The sequence below is a fragment of the Grus americana genome, chromosome 14, assembly GCF_028858705.1.
Source record: "Grus americana isolate bGruAme1 chromosome 14, bGruAme1.mat, whole genome shotgun sequence".
NCBI lineage: Eukaryota > Metazoa > Chordata > Aves > Gruiformes > Gruidae > Grus > Grus americana.
Genome location: NC_072865.1, coordinates 20,667,431 through 20,689,509, shown reverse-complemented (window position 1 = coordinate 20,689,509; position 22,079 = coordinate 20,667,431). Strand labels below are relative to the sequence as shown.

Genomic DNA, 22,079 nt, shown 5'->3' with positions numbered 1-22,079 from the left:
GTAGGGAAACGCAGATTCCACTAGAGAAAAGTTTTCGATGCTGGTTTCCACATCGATTTCCGTATGTGGAGAGTGATTCCGTACTTACCGGGTTGTTCTAACACCATTATCGAAGCAGCTGGTCCTGGCTGTGCACTGATGGCGTTGGATTGACTCTGTTCCCATCGAGACCAACTTCAAAGCACTCTTTGAGATGAGATATTAGGATCATGTTTAGGGTTCATTGTTCAATGTTAGGAACTGCATACAACTTCTACAGGGAAAAGCGAAGATCTCTTACATCTGATTTTGATAGCATCAAAACGAAGTCTGTAGGGCTGCCGGGGTAGTAAGAACAAGTAGTACTTTGATATTATTTTTCATGTTACGTGTTCAGTTAGCTAAAGATACGCATTTGGATGTTTACCAATGTTTTGTCGCAAAGTGATACCTGTAACGTGGTATATTTCTTTGGAGAACGTACATTTTGTTGGGTTTTGTACTAATACAAGTGTTTTACACGAAGGACGTGGACTAAAAAAAAAAATCGCAGATCGTTGTTCCAAATTGACAAGAATGGTGCTTATAGGGATACCGAAATCCAGTATAGAAAGTTGAAAACTTCATGTCCATTTTGAAAAAAATCATAGGAGTGGATTATCTCCCGCTGATCCATAGAAAAATCTGAGCGTGTCCCACGAATTTCTCTTTCCTTCCTGCATCTATTTTAGATCCCTTAGTAAGGGCTTTGCGTTTGAGTTCTTTGTGTATTTGCTGAGGATCGTGTTTCTAGTCTCTCATGTCCGATAGCTGATGTGCTTAAGGGAATGGGTCATTACAACAACCTCTTAAGTATGCGTGAACTACCTTCACTTGTGAGTAGCAAGGCAAGTGAGTCCCAGAGCTGTAGAGCTGTCACTTTGTTCCCTTAATTCACATGGATGTGAAAGAAGGCAGGAACAGCAAACGGCGGCCTCCTAAAGGAGAATCTTCTGGTTAGCTTTATAAGAAGGTTTAACTAGTTCTTTACAAGAGGATGAAAAAAACCCATAGCATTTGCTCACAGGTGTGGGAAACAATTCGTTTCCTTGAGCTATGATTAAGGGCTCTTAATGCCGACGGCGGGGGTGGGGGGGGGGGGGCGGCTTTTGGCTTCCGTACGGTTTCTCTGACCGCAGTAATGAGTTGAAGATCTGAACGGGATTTATTATAGACGTCCGCCGCCAGGAAATATTCCAGTATTCTTCTAGAAACAAAAAGCAATCTTAACTCCAGAAACCGAGCTCGTGGATGCTTTCACTTGGTAGCACAGTCGGGGCAGGAGTCGCTAACAGAAGGCGCTGAAATATCCAGTCAGTGTCTTGAATAAAAGATAATTTCCCGCAGAGCTGTCAATCCCTTCAAGCCCAGGCTCTCATTCCCGCCTCATATTGTTTTGGAGAGAATGACGATGCTGAACAGCGATGCTCTCGGACACAATGCAATCGTGGCAGCCGAGACAGAGCTTGCAGCCGGGTGCGCTGCAGAGCGCTTCCGCGGGCGGTGCGGGGAGCGGAAGGGGCGGGGAGCGGCGGCGGCAGCGCCCGCACCGCCGTAGTGGCCGGAGGCTGTTTTGCAGCCTCAGAACCGGGGATTTTATAGGCAGGGAAATGTCCGGCACGGCTGCCGGAGGAGTTGCGAGACGCCGAGTGCTCGCTCGGAGCTGCTCTGTCGCATGAGCGGGACCGGTTCCCCGTACCCGCTGTCCCTGGTGTCCCTCCCGGGAGCTTCCGCCGAGCCCGGTGGTCTCTGACTGGGGGTAAATAGACCAATCTATGTCCTCGCGTTCAAGAGGAGAGTTCTTGCCTGCGATATGCTGAATAGCACATTGTGAGTCCGTATTTCTGCGGCTTGATGTGGGTAATGAGGATTTTCGTAGGGTTCGCTGAAACCTAGAAATCCTCTGCGTACAAGATTGTTCTCCCGGGCTCTTTTTAGTCATCTCTGCTCCCGCTGTCCCCATGTAGCAGATGCGAGCTCACGTGGCTTGTCGAAGAGTATCCTGACATCACTGCCTGCTCTGCCAGCAGGCACAGTCTGCCTCCGCGGGCGGGGGGGTGTCGGAGCTGCGGGAACAACAGCGGATCAGCCCGGCGCTGCGGCCAACAGCAAAGCTGCTCTGCCCGCCGCTTTCGCCGGAGGAGGCGTGGAGCTGAGAGAGAGCCCGCGGGGGGCGGGGGCTCCCGCGGGGGACAGCTCCCACGGTGGACAGCACGGGCTGCCTGCCACGCCGGATCCCGAGCGGGAGGACCGCGGTGTTTCGGGTCGCTGCGGATATCACCGTCCTTGCGTTCATCTCTACCCGGAGGAGCCCACATGAGAAAGGCGACAGCGGGTTCTCTGCGGCTCCGAGGAGGAGCCCCTGCTTCTGGCTCCGGTCTTCCTCAGTCCGCAGACAGATCCTATTTACTGTCGGGCTCCCGTCAGTGTACAAGCTTTTCACGTGCTCCTTTTCGGGTGGACATGAGGGCTGGGGCTGTCGGTCTGTTCGGGGACAGCTGCCGGTTCCCCTCGGAGGAGAAAACGTAGGGCTGCCTTTCCGTCTGCTCTCCCGAACGGATTCAGCCCCTTCTGCTCTCTCCCGCTGAAGCGCCTTGTCCTAATTCAGCACCATCGGGCCCCCATGGTTCTGATGGGTGTCCCTGGGATTTCCCAAGCCTGAGTACCGGGAGGGACGTGTCCTGCAAACCTCTACTGAAGGCACCGTGCCACGTCTGCACAGCCCACGGAAACGGCGCCTTAAAATCGTCGCTGATGTAGATGATGATGTTCAAACACGAGTGGCCCTTCGTGTGGTGCAGCCATGTGCTCCACAGTCCCAGGGTAACCCGGTTTTACTAGTCACCTTTATTTTTTTGCCTTTGCTCGCTTAACAGTTTCTTCTGGCCGCTACCATTGTTCCGAGTACAACGTTCATGGCTGGACTAATGACGTCTTATTGCTGGAAAAGGGGGTGATTGGCTAAAAATATAAGAGGGGCGGGAGAAAGAGTACGTAAGGGATGCTCGGGGCTCTGGGGCAGTGTAAAGCAGCACTGCGACTGCCTGTCAGGCGGAGGGACGTGGAGGAAGCGCTCTGTGAGCACGTCGGGGAGCGGGAGTTGGTGAGAAGGGTTGTGTAGCGGTGGGTGAGACCGCAGAGGTCCCGGACCATGGCCTCGGGATCACAAAAAAGTTAAATTCCTCAGCGAGTCGGCTCGGCTCATTCCGGCTTTAAGAATAGGTCAAGGCAAGGGAAGGGAATAGGGAACGGTTCTGAGATGGCAAATTGAAGACAAACGTGAAACTAAAGACGAGGGGTTTTAAACAGTGGTTATATTATCCGCTGCGATACCAAGGGAAGTGTCTACATTAAAGGTGTTTAATACAACTGATGTACAAATAACATAATTAGGGTAAGCGACTTGAGACGGAGAGGAGACCTTTGAGATTAGAGACTCTTAAGAGAGGGGTTAGGTGGAAGGACGGCCAAACAAGAGTGAGAGTGGAGAAACTGAGTGTAAACACACCCTTGAGACCTCCGGGGCAGCTGGATGTGGGAGGCAGAGCACGGACAGACAGGGAGGAACGGGCCTGGGACTCTGCTGAGCAGAGCGGTGGCTTCACACACAGGGCAAGGCTGGATTCTGCCCTCACGACACAAGAATGTTACTCCCTTCACAGCAGTAGTGACTGTGGTGTAACTGGCCCTAGATATTTAATATTACTAAGCACTGGATTTTGGCTGTGACCCACAGCTGTCTACTTGAGCAGTGTGTGGATCAGGTGCTCATCCAGGCTGGACTGAGATGGTTCTGGTCAGTGAAGGGGCCTGACTACTGGGAATGTCACTGTCCACAGCAGAGTGGAAAGGGACAATAGGACAAGGAATGCCAAAAGCAGGGCTGCAAGGTTTTAAAAAACCTCAAAAAGAGAATTGAAAGCAGGTTCCCTTACAGCCCTGTAGAGAAGCATTAGGCAACACTAGAAACTTTGAAGACATGTAGCAGAAAGCTGAAGAAGTTATTTGGGATGGTAAATGAATGATAAATGAGTTGTAATGAGCAAATTAAAGAGAAAATTGGTGTAGGCTGCCAGATACTTCTCAAAAGGTGAGTACACCTTGGAAAGAGGCAAATGTACAATTCTGCTGAATGATTTTGGTCATTGTTCATTAATTGGTTTCTGCTAGCACTGCTGGTATTTCAGGCACCAGTGTGTGTACCACAGCTTGTTATTCCAATTTTAAGATTTAAAGAAAATCTGCCTTTGAGTGGCTTTATCTATTCAACAGGAGGATCTTGGGCTGCAAATTCTTGGGTTTCTTTGTTGCAAACACAGTCACAGATGGGTGAGTAGAGTCTATGTGTTTTATGTGTGTGTGCACCTGGGACACTAACACCTGGCTGCCCTAGCCTTCTTGAGCAGATGGGTTTATCTTTGCTGCAGGCCAACGTTAAGGGAAATTTATGGGTCTTTCCTGTGACTTTAATAGGTGTTATTGCATTGGTTCAGGGTGTTTATCACTACAGAGCAGTAAACCCAGTAACTTTTTCATATATTGTAGATGACATCATATCTTGGCAGAAGAGGAGTCTAGGGCAAATGTGAGGCGGCAGGGAATCTGGATGATAATTTTATGGTGACTAGGTGGGAATTGGGCATTTCTGCAATTAGCAATCAAGGAAAAAACCCCACAAACAAGGTAAACAGTGTACCATAAATACTTACATTGCATACTGTGTGCAGTGGTCCATTGAACAAATTTATGCAGTGTGTGAATTAAGGCACACCAGCTCTGCAGCTCCTGCACTCAGCTCCACCGCCCCCCCCCCCCCCGGCCCAGCTGTAGTGGGTGCTGTACCGTCAACACAGTAGAAGTAAAATGCAATATTCAGGCACTGCCAGGGTCACCTGGAGTTAAAAAATCGTTATATCTGCAGATACTTGTGCTGGGGCTGATCAAGGCTTGCGCCGGTACAAACCTCATTGGGAAGTTTTGCTGAGTTGTGAGGATACAAACAGATGTATTGATTTTTTTTAATTTAATATACAATTTTTGGCTGTGCTCCCAATTTTCTCCTCTTTTGAAATGCCCTGATACTATGTATAACTGAAATGTTCTTTTCACTTGCCTGGGAACACAGTGAACGCATGAAGGGTTAAGATCTCTCCATATTGCAGACTTACAGCTTCTTGCTTTTGATCGATCAGGATCTCATGATAAGCTCTCACAGAAGGAAGGTGGAAACAGAGGAGACTGGAGGGGTTGTCAGGGCTTGAGGCCCATCTGTGTGACTTACTACCGAAGGTCATTCCAGAAAGATTTTCCAGGAGGGTATTTTGAAATGCATTCTGCCCTCTGCCACCTGCTTAGAGGGTAGTTGCTGACTGTGCCCTCAGAGCAGAAAATCAGGGGAGCAGAGAGCATTGATTTTGTTTTATTTTTTTTCACTCGTGATCTGCTGTCTCTGTGTGGTATCGGCTCGTCTCTCCCCACAGTTCCTGGGCATGTCCTAAATACAAGACCTCTCTGGCGCCGATATTTACTTCTCTACAAGTTATTCGACTGCTACAGCCTCCCACTTTTCCCCGCCCAACGGAGCCATCGCCATCCTGCTTTGGCAGGCTGGATGGGAGCTCATCTGTGGCTGCGGGTGATCTGACTGGGGACTGTCAGTGGAAAGATCCTTCTCTCTAATAATCCGTGGTAATCTACCTTGTCCAGAAGGTGAAGCAGGAAACAGGCTTTTTCTTTTTCTTTTTCTTTTTTTTTCCTCCTCCTCTCTCTCTTCTTTTTTTTTTTTTTTTTTTAAGTTTAACAAGGGTAGAGTCGACTGCCTCCTCTAATTGTGCTCTTAAACCTCCTCTGGGAAATGTTGTGCTCAGCCAAAGCGTGTCTGGACTGTGCTGACCCATGTTTAGCCGATGCCTGTCACTTCTCATAGGCGTTTCTCTTCCACCGCAGTACTCTGACAGCGTGCGGCAGCGCATCCTCTCGCTGCCTCTCCTGCAAGGAGCGGAGGGAGGCAGGGAGGGAGGCAGGGACGGAGGGAGGGAGGGGGGGTCCGCTCTGCATCTCTCCTTCACGGAAGCACATCCATGCCGCGGACTCGGAGGCCCGGAGCCCCCCCACTCCCCCGATCTCCGTCGGGGCGTTAAAAAAGAAAACGGAGGCGGGGAGGAGGAGGAGGAGGAGGAGAAGCAGCAGCTGACGGGGGGAGCGCAGCCCCTTCCCCCGGTGGCGCAGGTGTCGCCGCGGCCTCTGGGTGGCGCCGCCGCCGCCGCCGCGCGCGTGTATGAGACGCGCGGGGTCCCGCCGCGCCGGTCACAGCGAGCGGCGGCGGCGGCGGGAGCAGCACAGCGGAGCTGCCGCCTCTCCCCGCACGGAAGCCGGCGGCGCGGGGAGAGGGGGTGGGAGAAGCCGAGAAGCCGGGGTCCCTCCCGCGCCCGCAGGGAACTTCTGGCCTTACCGCCGGTGCGCCCCGGTGCCCGTTCGCTTGGTGTTCGGAACTTCGGAGGGTTTGCTGAAATTTCTGGATTATGTTCCTGCTGAGCCGGTCTGCGGGGCGCTGAGCGAGGGGAGGAAGAATGCGGGTCTATTTAATGGTCTTCTGCCTTATCTGCTGCACCGCGAATGGACAAGTAGTGTATTCCATCGCTGAGGAAACGGTGCGTGGAGCATCTGTTGGGAACATAGCGAAGGACTTAGGAATAGATGCAGCTACACTTTCAGCTCGGAAATTTCGCATGATCACCGGTTCACGTAAGCAATATTTTAATATAAATGCAAGCACGGGGGCTTTGTCTGTTAACGAGCCCATAGACAGAGAGCAGCTTTGTGAATTAAAGTCTGCCTGTCTTCTGAATTATGAACTCGTGTTAGAAAACCCTCTAGAGCTTTATAGGATGGAATTTAAAGTCTTGGACATAAATGACAACTCCCCCATCTTTCCCTTAAGTGAATACCATATAAACGTGCCTGAATTCCTGTCACCTGGGGCACGGTTTACGCTCCCCACTGCCCAAGATCTTGATGAAGGTACCAACAGTGTCCAGAACTACACTCTGAGCCCTGATGAACATTTCCATTTGGAAATGCAGGCACGCGGGGATGGGAGTAAATATCCTGAATTGGTGCTGAAGAAAGCCTTAGACAGGGAGCAGCAAGCCACTCACAGACTTGTCCTTACAGCCAAAGATGGTGGGCATCCTCCAAAGTCCGGTGATGTCCCGGTCATTGTGACTGTGCTGGATACCAATGACAATGCACCAGAATTTGAGCACTCAGTCTACAGGGCGAGTATCTTGGAAAACTCCCCCAGTGGCACTTTGGTAGTGCAAGTGCATGCCACGGACTTGGATGAAGGTCCAAATGGAGAGGTCAGGTATTCATTTAGCAATACTACTTCTGCTGATCTACAGAGAATGTTCTTAATTCACCCGCACACTGGAGAGGTGACAGTCAATGGCGTTTTAGCTGTTCAGAGACCTCTCCTCGAGATGCTTATTGAGGCAAGGGATAACGGGGCATTTGGCATGTCCAGCACAGCTAAGCTGCTGGTGGAAATCACTGATGTGAACAATCATGGCCCAGAGATAACAATTACATCCCTTTCCAGTCCCATTCCTGAGGATGCTGTTCCTGGCACAGTGATAGCTCTGCTGAGTATTATGGATAAGGACCCTGGGGAGAATGGGAAAGTAACCTGCCAGATCCCCGACAACCTTCCCTTCCAGTTAAAGCCTTCCCTTGAAAACTACTACAGCCTGGTCACAAGTGGGCTTCTGGACCGAGAGCTAATTAGTGGGTACAACATCACCATTACTGCCACAGACTTGGGCTCTCCACCCATCACCACTCAGAAGACCCTTTGGGTGCAGATTTCTGACGTGAATGATAACCCCCCTGTCTTCAGTGCTGACACGTTTGATGTGTTTGTGGAGGAGAACAATCCACTTGGTGCTTTTCTCTACCAAGTCTCAGCATCTGACCCTGATATGGGGGAGAATGGACGGGTCTCTTACATGCTCAGGAATTCAACAGTTGCAGGCAGTGCCCTGGCCAGCTTTTTATCTGTGAGCTTGGCCAATGGGAGCATCTATGCAACACGTGCCTTTGACTTTGAGCAGCTCAGGAGCTTCTATTTCCAAGTGGAAGCCAAGGACAATGGGTCACCAGCCTTGAGTGCTGCCATAACTGTGAATGTTTACATCTCAGACCAGAATGACAATGCCCCAGCCATCCTGTACCCCACCAGCCAGAATGGCTCAGTAGCTGTTGAAGTTGTGCCCCGCCTGGCTGATGAGGACTACCTGGTGACCAAAGTGGTGGCGGATGATGAGGACAATGCGCAGAATGCCTGGCTCTCCTATCACCTTGCCCACTCCTCCGACTCCACCCTGTTCCGCTTGGCACCGCACTCTGGTGAGCTGCGCACCACACGCTCCTTGCGCTCCACCGACTTCCTCAAGCACAAGGTGGTTGTGGTGGTGCGGGACCACGGGGATCCGCCGCTCTCCTCTACTGTCACAGTGGGCATTCTGCTGGCTGACACCCTGCCCCAGGCACTGCCAGACTTTGATGACAGTGGAGAGCCACCACCACTCCTCAACGCTACAAATATCTACTTGATCGTTTCCCTTGCCTGTGTCTCCTGCATCTTTGCAGCGTTCCTTCTCTTTCTTGCCATTGTGCGGCTGTGCCGCTGTCGGACTTGCTGCTGCAGCAGCTGCTGCTGCCCAGCTGATGAGTATGAAAAGTATTGCTATAGCGTGCACATGCTTCCCAGCTCCCACCTCCCACCAGACATGCTGGAGGTCACTGGTGTGGGTAAACTGACCCATACCTATTTGTACAGGGCATCTGTAGGTCTTGGGCCTAGTAACAGCAGCATCCCAAATGGTGATGCTGGGAACATTCCCAGCAGCTCAAGATTACAAGTGCCAGGACCCTGCATCCAAGTGCAGCAGGTCCAAAGTGATCGTTTGAGTGCTGTCCTCATGGTAAGTACTTCTTCCTTTCACTTTTTTCCTCCCAGGCGCATGGCTTTGTGTCTATGCGGGGTTGCTGTCAGTGTGGAAGAAGGTACTGAGGGTATTTGGAGGAGAGCAGGTGTCATTTCAAGGCACCTGGAGGAAACTTCAGTTCCTTTTATATCTTTCCTAAAGCCAAGATCTCTTTAGGTGAAACATGGTTATGGAATGACAAAAGAGATTTTTTTTTTTTTTTCCCCACAAATGTTTAGGACCTTCAGGCATAACTGAGGGTAAAGGTGATGTACGTGATCTTGCAAGCTGAGCCATTGTCTTCAGATAGCTAAGTAGGGGCATGATAAGAGTCTGTGCAGTTTCTAATCCATAGGTGGTTCTAGTCTACACCATATGGAGCCTGTGACTTTTTTTTTTTTTTTATACCCTCCAATTCCTGAGAATTTTTCATTGAGGGGTGAACAGTTTGCTGAGCCAAGATGCTGGTTTGCAATGCCTGAGGTAAGCCTATGGTGGAGTACCAGGAATTCAATATCCAGCACCTCTTTAGGAAATGTAATTTGTAGCGTTCATCTCTTTTTCCAAGCAATCCGTGGGGTTTGCAAATCTAAACCAATTCCCTTCTGAGCCTCTGACCAAGCTGGTTTCTTCTCAGTAGTGTGATGAGTGATTTTGCAGGAGAAAATATCTTACTTTGATTACAGTGTAGGGCTACAGGTTGGGATGTGTCTGCAGGTCTGATCTGCTGGGTTTTGCTGTGTCACTTGTCCGAAATTCATTTTTCTTATATGCAAAATAACACCAGTTGTATTTTTAATAGGTGCTGTGAGTTGTCTTTATATTTTTTGTGAAGTTTTGAGAAGTTTTGCCTGCAGACTGTCAAATTTCCTCAGTATATAATGGTAACTAACCGGTGTTGGCTCTGTCCAGGCCAGTACTCTGTGGTGAGAGCTGTTCCAGATGTTTCTAAGGCAAATGTAAGAACCCATGTTAGACAGACATGGTATAATCTGCTTTCTGCAGTTGTTTTTATCCTAATTTATAATTATTAGAGGTTGTCCTAAGTCTGTAATGATACTTATTTTCATTTTTGAAATCATTATGGTACCTTAAAATACCTGTAAATAGCCAACCCCTTTTGAACCGTGATGTTAAGTTCAAAAAAGGAACTTCCAGCAACTTTTTTGGATAACCAAATACATATTCAGATATATAGTATCTGAAAAAGCACTTCCTTTTATAACTCTTGAATTTCCAAGTAGTGATTTTTAGTGGGTTTTCCCTTGTTCTGGAAAAGATTCCTGATTTGCTCTTAACTATGCAATTAGTTTATCATGCCTCCTCTTATTTATCTGTGGGCAAGATGAAATAGGTTTGTGGGTTGGGGGGGGGGCAGGTCCTGTGTCCGTCCCTCCCCCCCCCCCTTTTCTGAACACATTTTCCACATAAATCCTACTGACAAGGCAAGAACTTTTCTCAAATATTTGTTGTTTGATTTACTCATGTTGGTTTACCTAGCATTTAATCTAGGTGATAATCAGTTTTAAGTTTAGTTCTCTGTAGTGGCAGAGGGTTGCGCACGTCATGGGTCTCACTATGCAAAGGTGGGAGTGGAATAAATCTTGCAAAAGCAGAAGTGTCAGTGTCTTTCAGTAGGAAACTGTAGATTCCAGGAAAATAGCAGTTGGCAGCATGTAAAGAATAATTTGTGCCTAATGCATTGATGTACGTATGGAATATCATTGATTATTTTGAGCATCTGGGGGCGGGCGGGGGGAAAGACTGAGTTAGAACCTTTGTAATGGGGAGCTAAAAACCTTTTTGGCAATCTCTTAACTCAGAAGGTGTCTGCAAGAACCCTGATAGTGTCCTGGGGGTGTATCCTTGGCTGGAGAGTAGTTCATAATTGCAAAACTTCTATAACAAAGGTGATATTTAAAAAAACCCAACACCTTGGTGCAACTCATATCCATGTTCCTATTGAGTGAGATCTTGAAACTTAGGTTACCAATACATTAATGGACTGAATAATAATAGAAATGCAAAAGTATGTCTGATCTCTGTAATGAGAACAACCAAAATGTCTCTCATTATATCTCACTGTATTTCAGTCATTCAGGTGAATTTTTAAACTTGAAATATGAGACACGTTTTTAGGAGCTTTTGATAGTGGGCAAAATAAATCACAGGTGTTACCTTTGGCAATTTTATTTTCTTAGCTCCTAATACACAGGAATGGGTAACTACAGATGTGACCTACGTGGAAAATCCAAAGGCTGTGCATTAATTGAGCTGAGGAGGGGAGCAGAGGCAGAGACCATGAGAACTCATCTACCCTTAGAAACAAAATTATGCCAGTTATTATTAATTTGATGCCGATGATTCCATTGGCTAGTGCACTGGAGAATCAACTACGCATTTATACACACACGTGTGTATACATACAATTTACATATTTCTTGCAAGATTTGCAAGTTATTAAAATGGCATTCATATTCAAATGAATTTTGTCTTTAAGTGCTTTCAGACTGACTCATTTGGAGTTAAAAATGTAAAAATAACTGGCCCTTGGGACTTCTGAGGTGTGATGATTGTATTGCTCCCTAAGAATATAAATGTAACAAACATAAAGCATCAAATATTTAAAAGGTACTGGATGCAACTCCATACTTATAATTCAAGGCACTTGAAACGACTCCAAAATTGCAATTTTAGAAGAACTTAGATATCCTTGATTGTTGTTTTTTTTTTTTTTAATTGGGGGTGTGGGGGCGTGGTGGTTACAGTATTTGGCATATGGAAGATAAACAAAATGTTTATATATACCAAAAGTTAAGTCAAATTCCAGAAGTTAAATATATTTTCAAAATTTAGGTTAACTTCTTTATTCTTGGTCATCTTTTGCTACTGAATTAAATGATGGGCTTGAATGATTTTTACATATACAGACGCATGAGACCCTTTTATGCTTTTACATCTTCTATTTAGGTTACAGCTAAAAATAGAGCTATGTATGGCCATAATAGCAATATAGTAAACTGTAATTGTATCTCTTTCAGTATTTTTTCTGTGTCTTTCTGCAATGCAGCATAAGTGACAGCTAAGTGAAGAGCATGTTACACTGCTATGGTACTGTGCTGTATTAGGGCACTAGTGGGTTTACTAAAGTAAGTGGTAGTTCACTGAGTATTTCTGGAATCGTGATGTGCTCATGGATTGTTACAGTTCTTTTGTTTGTGTGTGTTGTCCATTGTGCTACACAAAAAGCCTATAAGATACTTCTACCTTCAGCGTGTAGTGACCTCTCTGTGATTTGACATTCAATATTTAGGTTACATCCAAAAATAGACACAAAACTAGTAATGGAGACTATTTCTCGCTAAACTGTAATAGGAGTGGAATAATTTTGTGCAACGTGGCATGCATTTCCAGTGACAAAAATGGATGCACTTACACTGAGACAGTGGCATGCAATCCAGGCTGAACTGCTGCAGGCTAAGCATCAGTGGCTTACTCACACAAGTAAAGACCAGCAGTGTGAGGGAACCCTCCCTGCATCTTGTTCTGATGCGAGCATGCCCTGTAACATAACCAAATGTAAGTATGAAGCACCTTCCCAATTTTTTCAGTCTGTGTAGATAACAACCTGCCCAGAAACAGCAGTCTTATACCCACATTGTAAGAATTCAGTTGTGTAGGCAGATTTCTTGGCTGCAGAAATTGCTCTTGGGGTCAGGCCAAGAAAATCCTGGAAAGAGTGATAATCAAAGAAAATTCAGCAAGGGAAACTGCTATAGATTTCCCTCTTTCTGACCACTCCAATTACCTTTTGCAAAGAAAGGTAACACAGCAGCTTCAACGTTCAACAAAAGAACACTGGGTCCAGGAAAAGCTACGAACACCTGGGCTGAAACTCTGCGTGACTGATATCTGCCTTGGAGTATTATTTTCAGAGGTAGGGGAAGGGAGAGTGACAGAAGGAGTAGCTTGAGGGAGTGTGGAGAGTAATGTGTATTTGGAGATGCATAAGGCAAAGACAACGATGGACAGGAAAGACTGAGATTGAGTGGTGACATTGGCTCAGGGAGGGTAGATGTGAGTAGTAATTCTTGTATGAAAGCATAGAACATGAAAACACAAATCGAATCAAGTCCAGTTCTTTCCTATATCAGCCACCATTTAATCTTAAATCTTCAAATTCAAAGATTTAAATTTTAATTGCAAAAAAATACTCATTTTAATTGCAAAATTTACTAGGTTGTGCCCATTATTCCTACTGGAAAGTTATTCCTCTAAGGCTTTGAAACCCTCCTCTGACATCCTGTCAACAGTTATTTGCTATGAATTTGTGTATGTTTGTTCTTGTGCCAGCAATGTTCTTTTAGTATAAGTAGTTCTTTTCCCTCTCTTTTGGGGCTTGATTTTTTCATAGTTTAGAGAGCAACCACATCTTTTCTTAGGCTTTATTTGAACAAGCTAAATAAGTCAATCTCTTTCAGTCTTTTTTCTATAGTCATCTCTGCACTTGTCTGATCATGCTAATGTCCCTTCTCTGCATCCATTCTTCCTTTGTGGATATATATTTTTTTGCAAACATGTGACCAGAATTATATATAATATTTCAGACAAAGGGCCTCCTACGCAGTGATAGGAATATTTCTCGGTCCAGAGGATAGGGAATGCATCACCTGATCCTTCTTGGGATGGCAGTTATCTTCTCCATAGTTGTAATATGTTGATTAATCAGTCATGTATTATTGCAGAACTTCTTTGGGGTAGAGGTGGATGGGGGAAGGTTGATTCCCAAGGTGGTTGTTCTTCTGCCTAACTTCATTCATCTAAATGCTTGATGTTTGAATCTTAGATGTTAAAAAGTCATAGCCATATGCTGAGAGCAACTCATCCCGTTCATCTTAGACATAAGAATTTAGATGTCGTCTACAAACAGCACTGAGACTAGATGTACAACTTTTAAATAACTCAAACTAGTTGATACAAGTAGTAACTTATGGGAATCTGCACTTTGTGTTATTAGCTGTCATCTGTTTCTGTGATGTGTCAAGTTGTTCCTGCAGTGAGAGATGCCATATGGTGTCTTCCACAACTGTTAGAATAGCCCAGTTTCTTGTGCCATTTCAATGTAGTGCTGTATTGAATGTTTTACTGAAATCCGAATAGATGAGATGAATTTCAATTTGTGTTTTCATTGAAGAGAATTGAAGACCAGTCCAGCTAATAGACAGGTGGGGTATTGGGCTTGTGGTCACATAGGGTGGATTTTACCATTCTAAATTACTGGCACTGCAGTTGCTGTTCTCCAATCTGATTATTCTACTCCAGACTTGACAGGTTTATCTTCAAACAAAACAAAACACCAACACACACACACACACCCCCTTAATTCTACGCTTTTATTTGTCGGTTCTTCTGGAAATCTGTGATGGAAATCAGGTAGTGGTGATTTGAGGATGATGAACACCCAGCATTTTAATTCTGCCTTGGTGACAGCAATTTCTATTCCCTCAGAGTAATTTGTCACATAGTCAACATCACACTTCAAGGTATTGAAAACAGAGGAAAATAAAGACTTACTGTCATAAGATGAGATGGTGTCTCAAGGGGATGATTGGTCCACATATGCCATGTTTTGTACTGTTGGCCTGTGCATCCTCTGCACCTTGTTGAAGAGAGGCTGCTGGACTTTTAGTTTGGCCCAATATAACAGTGGTCATGCTATGTATTTGGGGGATTACGGTTAGCTTGCTTCAATGTAATAAAAGAAATTCTGCTAAGTGTGTGAATTGCTGAGGGCTGTTTAAAGTCACGATTAGTCGAAAGAATAGCAACAAAATCCGGCACCAGAACTGAAAAGGCAGGCAAGCAGGGACATGGGAATTAAGATATTCAGTTGAGATTTGTAAGGCAAAGAAAAGGGCAGGGCAACAGCTCAAAGATTTGATGCTATCAGAGGCATTTGGAGAATAACAGCAAATTTGACCAATATGGCAAGAGGAAAGGGATGTTAAGAGCTAAAGATTTGTACTTTCTAGTCTTTGAGCGGTTTCTCTAAGGAAAACAAACAAAATTTTGTTCTCTTTTGTTCTTCTCCAAAGGAATTATTTTTATATTTTGATCTGTTATTTCTTCCATTTCCCCTGGGCTTGTCCCAGCCTGATGGGTCTTTCCTCCTTGACACTTCATTTAGTGGCTTTTAACTTTTTTCTTATTCTGCAAAAGCTGCATTCTCAAAGTGAAACATCTTTGTAAAATCAAAGTTTATGATGTTCATTCATGAAACCTGAGGCTGTTGGTTCCAAAAGGTTCTGTGCTGTTCCTCATCCTTTCCAATTCTTTTGTAGTGTCCAGAAGCTGAGCAAGGAAGATTTACAGCTGAGTGGGCTCTTCATCTTTTGAACTACATACCTGTTCCCTATGTGTCTTGGGAATGTATTTTAGATAGTGGTGTAAAGGAATTTCTATCTGAAACATCACACTCCATTGACTTTGAGATTCAATTTATGTTTGTATGTACTCTGGGGAATCTTTTTTGGACAGAAAAGGGAAAAAAAGACCCCTACCCCAAAGCCTCAATTACGTGTTTGCTCAGGGAGACCTTTTGTGTGTTTTTAATTTTCATTTGTCTTAAGGTACCAAAGGTACCAGGAACTCAAAACATCTGGTATTTGGTTAGGCCTAAAAGAACTGCAGACTTTGAGGAGCTTTGTTTAATAGAAAATGGGAAATGTATGAATACTGATAACCACCAGTAAAAACGCTACTCAGGGTAATTGGTGAGTTGAAAGTTCAGTGACCAAATCTTGTGAAAGGCCATGGATCTTGCAAAGAGCACAAGAATGCTAAAGGTGCTGAAACAGGACTGACTTAATATCTTATATTGTAAATCCAATGACCCCTGCAACAATGCAGGATGAGGTGTTTGTGGGTTTTGTTGTGGGTTTTTCTTTAAGGCTTCCAGATTTGTAGGCAGAATCCCATTTGCTTGCAGTACCCATTCTTCCCATACCCCTCACACCCCCAGCCCTTAAAGGAAAAAGAAACTCTAAGCAAACTTATTCAAATAATCTTAATTCTGCTTTATATGTCAGCCTGCTATTTATCTCCAATAGGTTTACATCATGAGAAAATTTGCAATATTTCAGGAATCATTAAAATGTGATGTAAACATCTTTCCTTCTGTTGACTCAGTTTTCTTCTTTGTAGAATCCTAGTGTCATGGAGCATGGCCTTATATCAATTCTATTATCTCTACATATTCCTTCAAGTGAATCCTTTACTTGTTTGGGGTTTTTTATTGTTGTTGTTACGGGGTTTTGCTTTTTTCTTTGGTTGGGCAATCATGAGTACCCTAAAGATAATCAAACTCAAAAATGTTGTTTGCTTGTTTGTTTGTTTTTCAATATAGTGTTGGTAGGAAGGAAATCTGGGGGAAAAAGAAAGTAATTTCTTCTTCCAGTCACCAGAGATATAACTGCCACCTTGTCTCATATTTTTGGGCTGGTGAAGTTAAATCACCCTAGTAAATGACTTGTCTAATTTGAGTTGCCAGCTGGAATACCTTCAAAGGATTTGGGGTTGTTGGTTTAGGACTGCTATTTGCACTTTCATCTTTATTTTAATTTTATTATCTATTTGTCTAGGGATTAGAATTAGTGAGTTCCTGTCTTCTCTTTTACAACATCATGCTTCTCTACAAGGCATTCAATCTCTTTAATGCTTCTCACCTTATTTGAAAAACTACAAGAAAAACTAACCTGAGCTAATGCAGAACATGGAAAGATGCCAGTTTGATCATGGTCAGAACATAGCTGTAGAATACAAATCTGCACTGAAGAATATTATCATTTTGGAGCTCTTAACCTGGTGAGGCCCTTTCCTATTGCAATGTTATATCTCATGAAAAAGCTTTTCTTCACTCAAGCTGCTCCAAGAGGACCCGGATTTTTAGGATAAAATCTGAATCGAATTATTGAGCTCTGGAGCTGTAAGTCCTCATTGTAGGAATTAATAGTTCATCACCAACAACAAACACCTTCTGCCCCCCCACCCCACCCCCCGCCCCCGGAAAAAAAAACCCACAGGAAAAAAGCCTCTAAAAAACCTCACCAAAAACACGAGGGGGAATTAACAGTAGTTTTCCACTGCCTAATGGGCGTCGCAGTGGTGGAAAGAGGAAATGGTTACAGATTGCAGCAAAGGAAATTCTTGCTGGACGTGAGGCAGAAATTCTTCCTTGTGAGAGTGATGCAACCGAGAGATAGGACCCAGAGAGGTGTTGGGATCATCATCCTTGGAAATACTCAAAGCTTGACTGGACAAAGGTCCTGAGCAACCTGAACTACCTGTCAGGTTACCTCCCTTTGAGTAGGAGGTTGAAGTAGAGACCTCCTGAGGTCCTTTCCAACCTAATTTTTTTTCTGTGATTCTTTGAAATGTGGCAAAATGTAAGCATTTAAAAGTTACCTTTCAAGAAATGATGCTTCATTCCATTTTCAAAAGCTGTACTCATGTTTACAGGGGTTCTGAAACTGTGGTATATTTCCCAATAGATGCTCAAATCCCACTGTGAAGGGTATGAAAATCATGCCAAAACATCTGAATTCCTCCTCTGTCAAGTGCACAGCCAGTGGTGTCCCATGTCGTGGATCCTAATGCTGGGTTGTACCCAGCTGTCTCCAGCTGCAACTACGGTGATGACCATACTCAAGTAATACAAGTTTAGGAAGCTCTGCTTTGCCACACAAGCATGAGATTGAAACCACACATACCTAGCTCCGGAGAACTAGCTTTGTACTTTTAATTGTAGTCTTTTCTCTTCCAAAAGAATCATCTTCTGCAATAGAATAGCTATTTTCCTTTTCTAGAAAGCATTTCTGCTAATAAGTCATCTCCCACAGGAAGCCTAGTTCTTACCTTTATCCTGAGGTATATATAACTGAGAAAATTTTAATTTTCTTTTCTCTCTCTCCTCTTATAAATGAGAGTTCCCTAGATATAAATGATGAGCCTGGTGACAGAGTTGAAACAGCTATTGGTCACGCGCACTCAGGGTTCTAGGATAACTGTTAACAGGGAAGAGGGGAGATACTCCATGGTGTAGTATCCTGATTTGATGGGAAGCTGTGGAAATGGCTTTACTGCAGCTATTAGTTTGAGGTGTACTACATATGTTAGTATTGTTACCTAAAGATGTTAATATTGTTACTCATATCATACCTTTTGCAAGGAAATGCTACTCTACCTTTAAAATGCTCTTCCTGCTGCTAAATTTCCAGGTTCTTTCACTTTGTCTTGAACCTGTTGGTAACTCTAGCACCCAAGCAAACTTGATGGAAAGGGTTTATACACTAGCTGGCTCACTGTTTGACAAAAGCAATGATGACTTTCATCAGGAAGTTGATTAAAGGAAACGTCAATTTTCATACATGATACATACTGAATAATTTAATCTTCTACATATAGTCTGATTTGAAAGGATATGTTGCATTAATGTTTTTAACTTCTCCTGGATGACTTTTTGTGAACTGTTGAAAACAGTGCTAAAGAGACAAAGAAATTAATGGGTAGAGATACCCGTCAGATTAGAAATGCCAATAAGATAACAGAACAAGAGAGAAGTGAGGGTTTTTTTCCTAGTGCACTTAGATTAACGATCATTCTGATTTAATGTAAAATTCAGTTTACTGAAAATCATTGTTAATACTTCAAAATGAACCTGGACCTACCTAGGCCTATGCCCACACTCTATCATTTAGATACCAGGTGAGAACTCACTACCTGTGTTCTGGTTTCAGCTGAGAGGGTTAATTTTCTTCATAGTGGCTAGTATGGGGATATGGTTTGGATTTGTGCTGGAAACAGCATTGATAATATAGAGATGGTTTTGTTATATGGACCTATGCTTGAGCGGTGCTTACACAGAGCCAAGGCCTTTTCTGCTTCTCGCACTGCCCTGCCAGCGGGATGGCTCGGGGCGCACAAGAAGTTGGGAGGAGACACAGACGGGACGGGTGACCCAAACTGACCAAAGGGATATTCCATACCATATGACGTCATGCTCAGTTTATAAGGAACTTGGGGAAAGAGAAAGGGGGGAGCGGCAGTGTTCACAGAGTGATGCTGTTTGTCTTCCCAAGTAACCATTACGCGTGACAGACCCCTGCTTTCCTGGAGATGGCTGAACACCTGCCTGCCAATGGGAAGTGGTGAATGAATTCCTTGCTTTGCTTTGCTGGTGCGCGCGGCTTTTGCTTTACCTAGGAAACTGTCTTTATCTCAACCCACGAGTTTCCTCACTTTAACTTTTCCAATTCTCTCCCCCATCCCGATGCGGGGGAGTGAGCGAGTGGCTGCGTGGTGCTCAGCTGCCGGCTGGGGTAAAACCGCGACAATCTTTGATGGTGGCAACTGCACTGATCCTTCCAAACTGAAGTCCTGTGAGAAGTTTTTAATTCCTTTTCCCTTCTGCCAGGTAGCAAGGAGGTTTTTGGGATAATTCATAAATATCTCCTTTAAAATATGAAATTATAAGGCCATCCATAAATTTCCTTTTTAATGCCCTTTTGAATGCTTACTTATCTACTTGCAATCGAGATTTTAATTAATTTTATCAGAATGTAATAATTCATTGTACTTTTAACAGTCTTGTGGTCAGTATCACAAAATATGTGGGGGGGAAAGAAAGAAACATCTGAGCACTTGCCACTGTATTTCACCTCACTTCACAACCTTATTCTCCCCCTCGCCCCCCAGGGGATTCTTATCTGAGACTGAGATTACACTATTGCAGGACTCATAGAGAAGTTTAACTTTTACATTGGATCTAGTATTCAAGATTAGACAGCTTGCAGATTGTCAGGACTACAATTGATGCTATTCTCCCATTAGAGAAGGAAATGACCATTTATGTCATGAGACAGCACTTGCTGTACAATTAGATTGTTCCAAGTATATCTTTGGCTGCTGCTAATGCTTAAGTCTGGTTTGCTTCCAATAAAACTGTGAAAATTTTGTATATAAAACTGTTCTGCCTGAAAGACACTTTTTAGTTACTATTATAAGTAGAGTTGAGCCACTTAATAGCGTGCATTTTTAATGTAATATTAATTCTTCCAAAAGAAATGTTTTTCAAAATACTTTCACAGAGAGAAATTGGACAGTCGTAATTACTGTGTATAGTAGCATCTTGTGCTCAAACTGAATTTGCTTCTGGTAGCAAACATATTTTTAAATGGAGGATGTTTTGTTCAAACGAAAGGACAGATTAATGTACCATCTGAAGAGAACTCTGTCACCTCAATAACAGATGAAGCAACATGAGCAACTTTTTAATTACTCTTTTTTTTTTTCTTTAATGAAAGCGATCACAATTGGTTATCTGGGAATTATGAACTTCTATATTTCCAGCTCTATCCATCATATGAGGGTAGTGAAAAATATTCTTTTTGCCTATAATAAAAATGTGTCTGATCTTTCCTTTAATAGTCTTGCTGAAGTATATTTTGGAAGAAGGACTTGATATTTGTTATGAAGTGGTCTTTGAGTCATGTTTGATAGCCATTAAGATCTGCTGAGGTTGGCTGAGTTACAAGCTTTTGAGAAATTCTTGTTCACTGTACTTGGTAGGTACTTGCAAGAGCTGGAAAGCTCAGTTCCCTCTCAGTCCTGCCAGCACAGAGCCCTGCTTCAGCCAAGAGCTGGAAGGACCTTCCTGTAATTGCAGTTGTATGATTGTGACCCAGACCAAAGTTGGGGCTGGAACTGAGAATGGAAACTCAGAACAGGAGGACTGGGAACAAAGAAAAAACAATGCCCAGTCCAGGACCAGGGTGCAGGGAAGGGGAGGGTCCCTCATTTCTGTGCAGAAAGTGTAGAAATGCATTGCACAGGAGGACACCAAGTGATCCCATGATCAGAGCACTGAACGGGGTTGTGGTAGACAGATAGGATCTGTTCTTGGTTCTCCTGCATGGTCTTGACATGTCCCTTTGCCATTGTGAGTCATTTTCCCATTGTAAATTTATGTTAGCTGTGCTGACTGCTCCTTTGTGAAGTACTTTGAGATGTTCCAAAGTGCAGTACCAAATATAAGCTAAGTGATGGTGAACTTTATGCATTTTAAGGAAGTTGGATGAGAACGGGCAGGAGGAAGAGAGAAAGCTCGGAGGTGTCTTGGAGATGCTAGCGAAGAAACTGCTGAGGGGAGGAAAGAACAGGTGGCAAAAAAAAAAAAGACACATGAGAATCCAAATCCAATGGCAAGTTATGTTGAGTTTCATCAAATCAAGAATAGTATGCATATTTGGAGACCTGTTATATGTATTGTCTTCTTGTGGAGTGGAAGGAAGGAGGACATCAGTAAAGAACATTATCAAGTGCTACATGGGAAACTTAGAGAAGCTAGAGATGATGATGATGAACAGAGCAATAAATAACTGACTTTAAATTCTAGAGACTTGTACTACAGGGGAAGCTATTCAGAGGGATTTTCCCAAAGTCAATCCTTACGAAAGTTCACAACTGAAAAAATACAAGTAGGATTTTTTTCAACACAAATATAAAAGATAGAATTGCTATAGAGGAAGGTGTGTCATACAGGAAGGAGTACACAGTCTGGAGGATTCAAGTAAAATGTGGAAGGAGAATGTCTGTTCTGGTCAAAGGAATCATAAACTAGAACATACAGAGATAAACCTGATGGACAAATGATAAGGGAGGTAGTGGTAAGAACAAATCTGGTCAGTCACTGTAATTGGTAAGGACATGTGGACTGTAAAAATGTTTGGTTTTTCCAGTAAGATTATCTGACTAATGACCTTGTCAGATTGGGATGATAAGGAAAGGGAGGGAGGCAAACACATGGAGACACAAAACCTGACCAATAAGCATAACAAAGACAGTAACAGACACAAACTTAGTCAGTCCAATTAACAGAAGGGCTATCAAGAAACTGCAGGCAAACTGTGACTTTACAGCTGATAAGGATGCAAACCTGAGGGCTGTAGCACCAGTGGTTAGAGGGGCCATAGCCCTCTGGATCTTGGTGGGTCTTACAGACTTTGTACCTGGAGTATT

The 22,079-nt window shown here is 44.1% G+C and overlaps 1 protein-coding gene across 2 annotated transcripts in view; it reads left to right on the top strand.

The window, feature by feature from the left end:
• LOC129212679 (protocadherin alpha-C2-like) overlaps positions 1–22,079 on the top strand; it is a 132,763-nt gene that overhangs the window by 45,093 nt on the left and 65,591 nt on the right. The window lies entirely within an intron of this gene.